This window comes from Etheostoma cragini, chromosome 21, assembly GCF_013103735.1.
Source record: "Etheostoma cragini isolate CJK2018 chromosome 21, CSU_Ecrag_1.0, whole genome shotgun sequence".
Classification (NCBI taxonomy): domain Eukaryota; kingdom Metazoa; phylum Chordata; class Actinopteri; order Perciformes; family Percidae; genus Etheostoma; species Etheostoma cragini.
In genome coordinates this window covers 17,466,497-17,481,516 of record NC_048427.1, presented here as the reverse complement: position 1 = coordinate 17,481,516, position 15,020 = coordinate 17,466,497, and the positions used below count along the sequence as shown (strand labels likewise).

The window sequence follows — 15,020 nt, the reverse complement described above, 5'->3', positions numbered from 1 at the left end:
AATGTTTTTATGATGCATAATTTATCTCTGGTAGTGATAAACCTACAGAGAGTTAATACCTGAATCTGTAGCTTCCATTGACTTCACCTACTTTGATTCCATCTTGCATGCTTTGACAGTTAAAGAGCCTGATATTTGCCCCCTAGAGATGGTAACTGCTTCCTTCAGTTTATCAGGACACAGGTGACTTGACCCTCGTGTTGTCTCTCCATTGACCTGCAACTTTGTGTTTTTCTGGGTTGAAATTTCAACACTTTGTTGTACTTTTTCTACACTTTTCTCAACATTTTTGTCAATTTTTATTCCTATTTTTTGTCACTTTAAAAAAAAAAATTTCATTTAAGTTTCTTTAAAAACGTTTACCATTTTTTGGTCGCTTTTTCCAACGTTTTTGATGTTGTTTGGGCCACTTTTCCCAATTTTTTTGGTCACTTTTTCAGCGTAAAAAAAGTTTTTGTTTTGTAGTTTTTTTTCAAGAATTTTTTCACCGTTCTTTTGTCATAGTCCTGATATTTGAAAGTTTTTGTAAATAGGTCACATTTACGCGAGGACAACAAGAGGGTTAAGGTAATTAATTATGTGTCTGGCCACACACGCACACACACACACAATCACACACTTTAAAAGACAAGTTCAGTGCTCTTTGAACTAAAATGTGCAAAAAGCTGTACACGCAAAATTAAGTGTTTAAAAAACCTGTTTTTGTTGATTATTTTCCTGCCTTTTTGTAGTTATTTTCAATATTTGTAACTTTCTCAGCATTCATTTGTCATAGTTCTGATACCGAAAGCTTTTGTGTGTGTGTGTGTGTGTGTGTGTGTGTGTGTGAGTGGGTTTAGTACAACCATTTACTAAGTCGCAGTACATATTCACTTTAAGAAAACCAACAGTTGGCAGTAATGACTAAGGTTTAAAGAAATCATACCAATATTATCTACACTTCTCTATCTCTTCTAGTGCAAAACGTGTGTTTGAACTCATTGTCCACAACCCTCATAAAACACTAAGTGATGCCGACCTGCAGAGGGAGCCACAGAGAACGTGTAGAGGCCCCTGATCTGACTTTTCTCATCCATAGACAGTCCAAGTGTTCTGCTGATTTGTCCCACTTAACGACATGGTTTTGTTTCCCTGAAGAACTGTATGTAAAAATATTTTTTAATGGAAAATATGAATCAAATATGTTTAATCTAGTACCCAGATGCTCCTTCTCTCAACACTATCCATCCATCCATCTTCATCCACTTAAGAGTTGTAGGGTCAGCGGGGCAGCAGCTCCAGCCGGGAACCCCAAACTTCCCTTTCCCGAGCCACATAAACCAGCTCCGACTGGGGGATCCAGAGGCGTTCCCAGGCCAGGTTGGAGATATAATCTCTCCACCTAGTCCTGGGTCTTCTCCGAGGCCTCCTCCGAGCTGCCAACGAGCCTGGAACACCTCCCTAAGGAGGCCCCCGGGAGGCATCCTTACCAGATGCCCGAACCACCTCAAATGGCTCCTTTCGACGTGAAGGAGCAGTGGCTCTACTCCGAGCTCCTCACAGATGACTGAGCTTCTCACCCTATCTCTAAGGGAGACGCCAGCCACCCTCTGGAGGAAACCCATTTCGGCCGTTTGTACCCTGGATCTTGCACTTTCGGTCATGACCCAAAAAAAACATTGCACCCTCCCAACCCACTTAAAAACATTCTTATGAACATGATTATTTCTCTCTTTCTGCCTGCCAGATTTGTTGCTCCTCTCTCCTTGCTGTGTTGCTCACATTGTACAGTACATCTGACATGCAGTGCAGGACAATGCAGAGAGGAACCCCTATCTGGAAAATTGACGTTCTTTGAGTGTAATTACCTTGTGTCTATGTTTTCCCCCACTTGCTTTCAGGACAGATACATTTTAATCTCTGACATTGATTAGGACCATAAATATTCCAGAAGTCTCACCTTTGTGTTCACTACTTTGTACACCTGTCATTTGAAGAAACTTTTATACGTTAGAAAGTTCATTCGTGCAGAACATCAGTGCGTGTAGAGTTTCCTTTTTGCACGTCATAGTTAAAAGAGCACTGAACTTGATTTTTAAAGTGGGTGTGAGTGTGTGTGTGGGCACACATGTTAAGTGGCACACTTATTTAATTACTTTAAGCCTCTTGTTGTCCTCGGGTCAAATTTGACCCTTTTACAAAAACTTGACAAACTATGACAAACGCTATAACAAACGGTGAAAAAAGTGTTGAAAAAAATACAATACAAAAACGCAGGAAAAAAATCAACAAAAACACAAAAACACAACAGCCGAAAAAGTGAACAAACATTTGGAAAAAGTGACCACAAAAAACATCAAAAACATTGAAAAAAGCGACAACATTTTTTTAACATTTTTTTTACTGAAACATAAATAAGAAAACTTTAAAAAAGGGACAAAAGGTGACGAAAAATAGGAATAAAATAGAGAAAAACATTGAGAAAGGTGTAGAAAATTTCAACCCAGAAAAACACAAAGTTTCAGGCCGACGGGAAGACAACGCGAAGGTTAAGTCAACAGTGAACATCTGGGAACCGAACCCAGATGTAGTGTGAACACTCGATAGCACACTCCAAGATGACACCCATTCATTCCAATAAAGGACTTACCCAGCCCGTACGCCATCCAAAGGATGCTCTTTCTTGAATTGCTTCTGACACACACACATACACACACACACACACACACACACACTCACACACACACACACACACAAACACACACACACACACACACACACACACACACACACACAGTGAAAACAATACCAGTGTCGCTGTTGCAGCTGGTAACAAAGCTGCTAGTTACAACTGAACAAAATAAGCATATGAAGAATTAATGTCAACCCGTCATAACAGTATGCATCGCCCACATGTCAAGCTTTGCATAGACTTGTTGCAGATTGTCACCAGAAAATGTCCCCGGTGAAAAAGAGTTGGTAAATCTTTGCTTATAAATTAAGTTTAACTGAATGGAATCCATTTAAGATGAAGACAACGTGTAAGCTACTCATATATTCAGTTCCCTCTCCTCTTTTAACCCTCATGTTGTCCTCATTTCCAATTTTCCAACTATAATTACCCAAAATAACATGATTGAGTCCACACAACACTCTTTGGCAAGTACAAATCTCTACTAATTCAATTTTATAGCATTTGAAAAACAAATTGAAGTGGTTTTGGAATAGTATTGCGTAAAAGTTGACATATTCCAGTCTGTGATAATCCATCAACATACATTCCTTTGATTTTAGTCTAAATAATTCTAAACATTAGGTATAATTTCCCATAAATGAGGTTTATTGACCATAAATTCCAATAATAACTGTAAAACTGAATTTGAGAAGTTACATAGTGTCAAAAACATAAAAAAGTGACAAACATTGAGAAAAATGCAGAAAGTGTTGAAAAAAGCAACAAAAACATAAGAAAAAGTTAAAAACGTGGATTAAAAGCATCAACAAAAGTGTTGATTTTCATATTTGACCAGAAAGCAACACAAGAGTTAAAGTGGGTTATAATTAATTTGCAGGACAACAATCTATATTTATATATTATTATGCTCACAGAAAGAGTGTCAATTGCAACCTGTTAAATCTGATCAGTACAGTTTCTTTCTAACAAAGGGTGTAACTACTGCATGTTTTACAAAAAGAAACGTAAAGATCATTAACTAACAAAGGCTGCACATGCTTGATGTGCCTATGCTTTAATATACATAAAGTGCATTTCTTCCTAAAAGCAGTTGAAAACAACATTTGATATAAACACAGCTTGCAGATTTCTGCTGTTTGAGGTAACGGTCAATGAGCAGAGCGCTCGGCTTTGAAAAGGTTGTTCTAGGTTGATGTCTGTCTCTGTGAAGAGCTCTTGTCTGCAGGACAAAAAGCTCCGATGGGTCTTCAAGTGTCACTTACACAGGCAAACACACACACACACACACACTCTCACACACACAGACATGCATGATTATTGCTCAGCAGACATAAACCTCTCAGAGGCTGTCAGTCGGCTCTCCTGTCTCCTTTAAGTGGAAAGGAACCAGGGGGAATGTCAACGTATGTACACAGTCACTTTTTCAATGCCTCTCTCTTTCTCTCATTGTTTCTTTTTCTCACACTGCAAAAAAAGAAGACTGGGGTGTTTGCATTTTGTTTCTACGTTAAGATTTAGGGGATATCTCAAAATATGCCAGATGATTTGTCGATTTCCACAAAATTCTTTCTTCTTTATTTCAGAGTTCATCAACCAGTAGAGTGTAAGCTTTTCTTTTCTCAACAGTAAATCCCGAATTTTCAATGAGCGATGGGGTACAAAGACTGAATGTTTCTCATGCTGGAAGTGACCATCAGTAGCTAAGTTTCCATCCACTTGTCAATCAAATTATCTGAAGTTTGGTGAGAACAAAGCGGGTGAAAGTGTATTTCCATCCAACACCTTTAAAGCAAATAAAAACCTTCGTAATGACATAACATGCTGTTTTGCGGTCAAATTGGTATGTTGAATTGATTTTGGACTCTTTTTTGAGACATGTCTCTTTGTTTGAGAACCTTTCGTTTCTTCTGGAGGACGTCTCGTCTTGGACGGCTTGTCCTAAACTTTATTGGCCATTGGCCTCCTGATTATTAAGTTATGGCATTTCTTAGATTTTGGCTATCTAAAATAGCCGTAAATTAAATTAAAAAAGTCTTTCCTCTCCTCTGTGCAGACAGAGTGGAAATACTGAGTGGAAATGAACTACAACTTCTTCTTCTTCGTTTTGTGGCATGTTGCAACCATAAAATGACCAAAAACTTAATCGCAATTCATTATTTATTCATCAAATAGCCTTTCCCTCATAAACCGATGGAACTGAACGTATTTCCTTTGAGTCAACATTCAGGAAATTCCATCAAATTTGACATTTTTCATTCGATATCGCTTAATTCGGATTGAAACGTGTGGAAGGAAACATAGATAGTGAAGAGACTATTGCAAAAGGTGTGTATGTGAATAAATGTCAAACTGACATGCCTTTTTTTGGAAGATTAAAGTTATAAAGAAGAAGCAAACGTATGTTGAAGCCAAGTGGAGCATGCGTTGTGCATGCTGGATTGCAGTAAGAGGCAGACCGGGGATTATTTGCAGTGTAGTCTTTCTGTCTGCACCGCTGTGGACTCTTCACCTCTGCGCCTTTGAATGAAGAGGTCAAGATCATCCTGCCACGCAGATTTATCGAACACTAAGAAGAGGAAGTCAAACAAAGATAATGGTCTCCCTCAGCCTTCTGTAGGCTCAACGCCGCCTCTAAAAGATTCCTTCCCATGCTGTTTGTGAACTTGTGAAAAAAAGATCCATCCAAACTGATAACATTTGCACATGTGAAAAATACATTTGTAGTTGCAGATGCAGATTAAGGTATTTCCCCTGTGAGGTTACACAGGACAAACAACCTAAAAAAAAAACTATTTTAAACCTTATAGGGGAACACCCACCTAAATCATGGATTCCAGTATGTTATGGACTGGGAAAGTTAAAGTCAATAGGTGCAAACATGAGCTACTCAAGGCTAAACACTACAGAAGTGAGTCTTACTTGTGACCATTGGGCAGGGACGGACTGAGACAAAAATTCAGGCCTGGCAATTCCAAAAGCCCGGCTTGTGAGATTATGGCACCAGCAGGATGAAGCACACTTGCAGGCTTTCATAATTAAATTATACACACAATTAACAAAATCTTCAAATAAACTAGCATGGCACCATCTTAGAACATAATGGAAATGCTTGCAAATTTAAAACATGTCTTTAAATACTTAAACACCCAAAACTTTGACACCAGACTTAAGCTTTTATTTTGAAAAGCAGAAGCCCTACTGCAGCAGACTCAAACATTTGCTGGAAAGTGTGGAATAACATGAGAGAATGCTTCATTTTAAGCGTGTTGCCAGGCAGCCTGCTTTCCTTTTCTTCCGCTCTTTTCTTCTCTACTACTTATTGCTCATTCACACATTATTTCATTTGTATGCCATCTGGTTTTTCGGAGAGTACTGCAACAAACGTGCGTGCCATCTACAGAGGCCCTTGCTCGCTCGGTATTGGGCAAGGGGGTAACTGGGCGTCCACAAAGCGTAGCTCCCATGGCGCCATTTTTATTCTACAAAACACTTACCCGCCATTAGCATCCCATGACTAACATTCATTTTAGCTCCACTTTGACAGTGAATAACTTTACCAGTAATTAGCCTGTGCCTATGTTATCTCCTTAAATACACCTACGCTCTTTTCAGAAAAGCAAAAAATGTACGTACATGTACGTATATTTCATCGTTAAAGTTAAATATTGAAAGTAATAATAAAGGCGCCCTGCCACACAAAATCGTTTTCAATTGCATTTTTTGAAATATGCTAGGTCCACATGTGTTTATGTTATGTTGTGAATGTGAAAATTAACCGCTACCTCTTCTGTCTGCTCTAGCCACTGAAAAGAAATAAGAGGAGAATTCAGACCAATCACAACAGCTGGTCAGTCTGACGTCATGTTGCCTGAGCTCATTACTATTCATGAGCTCGCCCAGTTGCTCTGGGTAAAGGATGCTGATAGCCAGGCTCTCATTGGATAGCTGTTAGCCAATCAGAGCCAAGCAGCTTAGCTCATTGAATGTTGAGAATATATGAGAAATGGCACAAATGGAGCTGAGTCTTCCTGCAGGCTTTCTATACGCTAGAATGGCTTGAAACAAGGTAACCGAGGTAACGAAGTTACAGAGTCCATTGTAGAACTTCAGATATTACCACAAAGTGGTGAAATACATATGGCAGGGCACCTTTAAGACATAACTATGTACATTTTTGAGGAGAAAGTTTTTAACTTTAACTATTATTACTACATTTGGGTTTTAAGAACACTGAAATGATTTGGCTTAAACACCCCCATTTTTTATTCCCCACCACCAAATAAAATAATAAAATAAATGAGCTCAAATGGCACTGAGTGGCCTAATATGTGATCTGACAACTGGATCATTACTTTACTGTATGTAAATACAATAATCTATAATGGAGGTCATGGGTTTATTATGTCATCATTACAGTCAACTGTGGTGACCGTGTAGTATCAATTATAAACAGTGACCACAGAAAGAAAAGACAATCTCAACCCAAACACACACACACACACACACACACACACACACACACACACACACACACACACACACACACATCCTTAAGGTTGAATATATTGTTATGGTCTTAACATCCTCAGTATGCATGTGTGTGTGCGTGCGTGTGTGTGTGTGTGTGTGTGTGTGTGCGTGCGTGTGTGTGTTTCTGAAAATATGTGCACCCTAATCAAGTCTGTGTGTCATGGTTGTGAAATTGGTTCATAGAATGGGGAAGTGAAAGAGAGGCAGAGATATATGTACAAACTTACACACAATCATACACGCAGTGTGTTCAGCAAAGCTTTGCAGTCAAACAACCCAGCAGACACATGTGGTCTTAGATAGCTTATTGTTTTTAAAAAGGAGAACATGTGCTGTTACTGATAGGCAAATCCTGCGGCAACCACTACTGATGTTAGATTGTAGAGAAGGAGCTTCCTCAAGACACAACCGACACAGAGACACAGAGAGTCAAGGAAGAGTGAGAGAGAAAAAAACAGGTAGCGAGCCTATCTGAGGTCACAATGCGCGACAGAGGTTTCGGAGGAAGGGGGAGGGGGGGTGGTAGGGGTGTGTAGGCTATACCCTTCAGTATTTAATAAATGTGCTCTTACAATGACAATAAACTTGACCAAATGAACTCAGTGGTACAAACTTGGAGGTTGTCATTGGGGATGGGGTTAGGTGGTTTCCTCTAAAAAATGCATGGGTAGGCATGAGATGGTTTCCCTTTGACCATGAAATTTTTCCGCCGATCTCAATGTTTTTGATGCTTTTTACTACGTTTTTGCATTTTTTTTAATCCATTTTGCTGCTTTTTCCAACATTTTTCACTTAAGTTTGACTTCCTTTATCTTAAAAACGGGTCAAATTTGACCCAAAGAAGACATCAGGGTTAACGTCATTTTTTTGTTTATGAAATCATTTGTGTGATCATATTATCTCCTGCCCACATCCACTGAAAAGCATCCAGTGCCTAAAGAAAAGTAAGCCTCATTGGATGTCAGATGGCTGTGCCCTTTGATGTTGATTTTTTTAACTAAAATCCAGATGGTAGAAGATCTCAGATGATAACAATGTTCACTCATCTTAGTCATAATTCTGTCTTCACCAAGCTGCACCAACAGTAGTTCCAGAATCTCGTTGTCTCTCGAAACATTGGTTCCCATCTTGATGTAACTCACCCTCCTTGTTGCAATATTACTTTTACAAGGATGAGGAAGGCATGGCCCGTCCTTCTCTGTCTCTAATTGGCTTACCCTAGTTTTCTGACTCTATCCTTAACTGATCTCATTACTACACAACCAATCCAAACAACAAAGGCAATAAGTACTAGCCAATCAGAGGCAGAGTACAGCTAATCGCTATCCGCTAACGTTAGAGTTGATTTGCACAACAGTACAAATGTACATAAAATATAAACATACATAAATGCATGTGACACTGTTGTCAAAACCCACGCAATGGACATAGACAGAGACGACATCTTAGAAGTTTGTGATCATTACTGTAGGGTGATGGAACCAAGCGGTGTCCAATTTCATAGGGGATGTTTTCACCCGTAACACTTACCCCTTGGTTTCAAGGGCCAAGGGGTAGGGGTAAGGGGTGAGGGGTAAGGGGTAGGGGTAGGGGTAAGATAGAGAAATGGGATTCAGCCCAAAATAGTTGAGTTGAGTTCAACGGAGTTATTTGCCTGACGCATGGTAGATGCTAGATCGCACACGATATACGTGTCAATGTTGTCATTTGGGCTTCCCGTAGCCAAAGACTGACTGTAATGGAGTTTAGCGGCAGATTGAAACCATGAAAAATATCCAATAAATGCTTCTAAGCCAAAAACTACCCTACTGGATATGTTCCAGAAGCAACGTGATCCAAATTTGTGGAAAAATTAACATCAGCAATCATGAGGTTTTCCTGACGCTAGCACCTAGCTAAATGTAGCATTGGAATCATTGTTACGAAGTATAGTAGTAAAGCTTTTAAACCAAAAACTACACACTTTAACATGTTCAAACAGGAATGTTATCCAACATTGGTAAAGAAATCCCTAATAATGCACAAATCACAATCTGTTCTACGCTACTGCTTGTAGCCTCCGCTTGGAAGCTTAGTTTAGCTGGCAGCTAATAGACCGCTAGCTGAGAGCTTGATTCAGTCTTAAATAACGTAAACTCTAACTAAACACAAAAAAACACACAGACATATCTGTAGAAAGAACTTCATGAATTTTTCTGTAGCTGAGACATGTGACCATGGTATTGGGTTGTCTGCATCAGATGTGTTTACAGCAGTATATTTGAATAACTTTACAGATGCATGACTTGGACGGATACAAAAACCTCCATTCTAGCCTCTGTAACTCTGTGTCAGTAGGACCTACAATCACCCTGATACTTGTAACAGAAACACAGTGTTACCTTTCCAATTATATCAGGGACACCCCAGAGGGCCAAAGTATATGGGAGCTGTACCACAGCTGTATTTGGGTATGACGTTTAGACCAAAAAGCATGGATTTTCAACCGTTTTTTAAGAGGTCAAGTGAAAGTTTGACATGGGGGCATTCACAAAAAAAAACAAGCAAGAGTTGCGCTTTAAGTAAAAAGCTTAAGTTGAAGTATTTTTAAACCCTAGTATCTATACTTCTAGTTGAGTATTGAAGTGAATACGTTTGACACCTCTGCTTGTCACCCAACTTCCTCTTTATCCCCTTCTACCTCCTCTCTTCCTTCAGTCACTGTGATACAGTCCTAAACAAATTGCAACTGGGAGGAAGCGATAAAGAGCACATCCTGTTAGCTTCAAGCTCATTTTCTACCCTCTCAGATAACCCTTTTCATGGACAACAATAATGCAACATGGTCCATAAAGAGCTTTTTGTAGGGGGGGCAAACGCCTCACAACTGACTTGTCTAAAGTCCCAGGAAAAATATCAGTGAAAACGGATAAGCTGTTACCCAAAGAAAAGGATACACACAATACATGCAATCTAAAATGTTAAATGTGAATCTTGTGATCCTCATTTGAAATAATGATGATTTAAAGGGGATGAGTGTAACCTTTATCATTTTTGAATGATTTTAGAAGGTAAATTGTATCAAACACTGCGTTGAATTTCATTAAATAATTCCTCTAGTGTCTCTTGTATGAGACACTAAAGGACCACCCCCCCCAACCGCTCAGGGTGCTGGTTCGGCTGGCAGCCCACTTACTCTGACATCTCTCCATTAGTGCATGTACAGATCCTGAGCATGTGTGTGTGTGTAGTTCAGGCCTGCATGTGATAACATGGGGATCAATAAACAAATTAAAATTAAATTAAAGTAATTAAATTAAATTACCTCCAAAAACAATGCTATAAATGTAACTTAGGCTACGCGTTTTGCTTGTATATACATAGAATGGAGTTGTTCAGTGTACATTCTTTTATCGTCAGCCCAGTTTATTACAGGCTGAAAACACTTAAGTAGAATAAAAACAAAATAAGGACGCCTGAGGTGTGCTAGCTCTAGGAGCCCATCCCACTTAAGCACCTTTATGGAATCTATGGCGTGTACAATCTGCCGCCCCCATGAGGAATTCTAAGTAATGACAACCAATCCACATGATACAAGCCTTCTGTGACCGCGCACCGCAGTACAGTTTGAATAATTTGAGCAATTTTTTACACAAATCAATTCTTATTTAAAGAAAAGAGTGAGATTCTTTCCCGTGGTTTTTATTTTATAACGTCAGCAGTTTTTTAAGGTAAACAAGAAGGAAGGAAAATCAGCAATTTGCTTCAATAGATATATTTTGTCTGTAGTAATTTACATAATGACTGGAAAAAATAAACTGTTTCATTCTTACTTGGAGTCTTTATGAGCTTTCTTATACATATTTACTGCATATATGCTGTATCAGCTTAAATTGCAATTAGCAGTTTTCAGACTGAACTCTATTCTGTTTTGACAGCAGTGTGTTGGCATTTGAACAAATTGCTGTAAATCCACAATGTTGTACAGGTTGTGGTTAAAGTGCTCAATGGTGTTATGAGCCCCCAACGTCAACTTACAGGCAGCGCTGTGACCCTTGACTTTTTCACTTCTTGATGTGAATTGGGTGCAGATTTGAGTCTCGCATGTGTCACTTTGCGACAAGTAGCATACAAGATGCTAACAAGAGACTTCTGTAATGTCAATACAGTAAAAATGGACCTACTTAACAAAGTTGGTTCACTGCTGGCCACAAGTTAGCATCAAACACAACAAAGGCTGTCAGTTGAGCGATGTTTTCAGCTAACGTTAGCAATCAAACTATCATAGATAGCTGAAACGTTTTTGAAATGACTGCTAGCTTAGCTACAAGCTAGTAGTCAAACAAGACAAAAGCTGTCACTAACATGACGTTTTTGAGCTAACGCTAACAGATTTTGAAACGATTTCCATGTTCTGTTATTGTTTTTAATGAGAAAAGTTTATTGGTTCATGGATTTCACACATTTCAGTGTGACACGTCATGCCGTAAACCGTTTAAATTTGAGCAGGCACAGCTCACATCTGCACTCGACTCACATTGGGCAGGGACAGACTTCGAAGCATCTAACCCTAACCTTAACCCTAATCATGGCCTAATCCTAGTCCTTGCCTGGCAGCACTGCCTGGAAGGCGACACTGGGGGCTTAAAACACAAAACACTGATTAAAGTCATGGGATAAGTTTGTAGACTTTTGAAAACTGTGTTTTAGCCAAAACGAACTAGAGTTTGGTACACATGAACTGCCGCTGTGCAGACTGTACTTAGAGTTTTGCACATGACACTAGCTGTCCCCACTGTCATTAAACAATTGGACAAACTGTAAAAAAAAAATAGTCAAAATCACGTAATGTGTTTCATGTTTATACATACATATTTTTTTTTTTTTTTTATTCACTCCAACATGATGGCCCATGCCAGTTTCAATAGAACTGGCACCAATCAAAAACTGTATTTTTGATTCCAAAGACATATAACTCCTTCCTTCTTTTATAAGTTTCATTTGACATGCATATCTTTATGGGACACTTTTTGTCTAATGAAATGTGACAGTAGGAAAACTCACAGATGTAAATAAGAAAATCAATTATGTTTGAATTCCATGTAACTGCTTAAGTTTCAGATCCTGGTATTGTTCCTGCTAACTCACTGCCAGATTGTCATGACTTACTGGAACACTTGAACAGAACATAAGTCTGGACACTGGTCTCTCTTGCCACAATGATACTAATTGTATATAATCATCGTACAATGTATGTTTCAATTCCTTACCCCAATGTTAGTATGATCATTTTTCAAGTTCTAACGTTCTCTTTCTCTGTCTAATATCCTCCTTCATTGAGGACGTTGCCCAGCACCCCCTAGCATTCCTTCATCTATTAATGTCCTTTCCTGTCTCTGTGGCCATCACTGTTTTCACAGTCCTTTGCCGGAAACCAGACAAATTAACACTGCATTGTTCTGGCCACTCACATTAGAGCTGGAAACATCAGTGCAACAATAGTTTCCTGAAACCATGCATTAATAAGCAAAGGCCAGTGGTGACTCGGATATGTGTGTGTGTGTGTGTGTGATGCTCTTTCTCTTCCTTTGAATTCCACACCCTGCTTTTGGCTTTTCATTCCCGGGCAGCTAATCACATCTAAGTAGACTAAATTTTGTTCAGCAGTGTGCAGTAACTTTTTCTCCTCAAAATATGAAATGAGAGCAATGGTTCCAAACTTAACTTGCAAAAATAGAAAATTCAGTTTTAACTGGTTCAGTCTAATCCTGACTTGGATCTGTTGGTCAGTATTGTAGCAGGATGGTATGTATTGGGGACCAACTGTCAATGTTGGGTGCTATGGCTAGGAAGCTTGGAGCACAACAACGGTGAGGTGTATATACTGGGAGGCTGATGATGGAATTGGGAAGGTTGCCGGTGGCTGTGGTAAACAATTGCCGTGTAAAGGTAGGAAGACGTTTGGGACAACGACATGACATGGAGGAAATGGAAGGCTCTAAAATGACTCTATTCATCTGTGAAAACACATAAGTACATACCTTTATATATATAATGTAGAGACAAGCTCAGAAAACCTACTATGTCATAAGTACTTGCATTCACACTGTGTCACTAAGGCTGAATCTCATTTCTCTGTCTTACCGCTACCCCTTACCCCGTCCCTCGTTTTTGCGCGTTCACGCGGGACCTAGTGGTGTCCCAATTGTTAGGGTTAGGGGATAGGCCGAGGGCTGCATAGCCTTAGAAACCAAGTGTGGACACTTGTAAGCACCCAAGCAACAATGGCTGCCGCATCGACCAGAGAGACACATAAATGTAAGTACTTTTGGCCTAAATTATTGATTTAAAAGTTACGACAGTCTTGTTTTGTGGTCTATGCAGTCCTGTGCAAGTATACTTGCAACCATGTTCCTAACTGAAACTTTTAAAAAATTGCTAGCTTGTGATGCTAATGCTAATCGCTATCGCTAATGTTGATTTGCACAACAGTCCCGCATTTCTCTTAACATCAATGACATTCAAAACGGTGATAACTAAAACAAATATACAACACACCATGTAAACCGGGTGTATATGTATGCACACATGTGTATACACATATGTATTGCAAACAGACCTAAGTACTACACAGAAAAGAATATCTGCCTCTGCACCACCAAAGTGAACATAAAATAACTATCAAATATGTAAATATATAAATGCATAAGACACGGTTGTCAAAACCCACGCAATGGACATAGACAGAAACGACATCTCAGAAGTTTGTGATCATTACTGTATGGTGATGTAACCAAGTGGTGTCCCATTTCATAGGGGTATGTTTTCACCCTTATCCCTTACCCCTTGGTTTCAAGAGCCAAGGGGTAGGGGTAAGGGGCAAGGGGTAGGGGTTAGACAGAGAAACCAAGGGGTAGGGGTAAGGGGCAAGGGGTAGAGGTAAGACAGAGAAATGGGATTCAGCCTAAGTCTGTAAGCATTTTTTTTTTTTGAAAGAATTTTCATAAACGTATGAACATCAGTACATAGACTTTCATTGACAAATGAACAAAATCAAGTGTGGATAAAATCCTTTTACATAAAATTAGGCTGCATTATATTTTTATTTCTTATATTTTCTGCTGCATTTTATGTGTACAAAAAGTGGAACAATATGCATTATTAACATATCTGATTTGTAATGTGTTAATTATATATATTACATCACAATCATTTGTCAAATTAACAGAACAAAAGTTAGCATGGCAGTTGAGTTTGTGCTGAAAAAGGATGTAATGTATATGTAGTGTGTGCGGACAGTTTTTATGTCCATGACATCAATTTCTCTTAACCAATGGAAAAGCGGATGACGGGCTTTGTAACAGAAGCAGTTAAGTGGACGTGTTTGGTTAAGATAAAGGTAAAATAAACAGAGTAAAACATTTTACAGCTGCTTGTCAAGGCTCCCATATGTCAGTAGAAAAGTAGGATCCTTAAACATTATCTCTCATTGATCTGGGATTATCACCATATCATTGAACACACACAGGCACGAACACACACATGCACACACAACCTGTGCAATACATTGCTGTGGACTGAGGCCCTTTTACAAGGGGTCCTGCTGTTAACACAGGCTGTAAAAATCAATGGTGTGGGATGGGAACAACAGTGCAAGCATGTCATAAAACGACCGGCAGCAGATCGATGAAAGCTTATAACTGGATCATTTAGGTCTGTTTGTCTCTATGAGGGGATGATAAGAGCTGCTACTCAACACTGTAAAACTAGATTCAAGCTGCGTTTATCCTATTCATACATACCGCTACACATACGTCCGTACACATTGAGGCTGTAA

At 39.2% G+C, this 15,020-nt stretch overlaps 1 protein-coding gene across 1 annotated transcript in view; it reads right to left on the bottom strand.

Moving 5' to 3' along the window:
• Positions 1-8,926: 8,926 nt before the first annotated feature.
• The window catches only part of hhex (hematopoietically expressed homeobox), a 28,107-nt gene continuing 22,013 nt past the window's right edge, over positions 8,927-15,020 (bottom strand). The window contains exon 6 of the transcript XR_004655014.1: positions 8,927-8,937. The gene's annotated coding sequence lies outside the window, so the exon portion shown is untranslated. The remainder of the gene's footprint in view (positions 8,938-15,020) is intronic.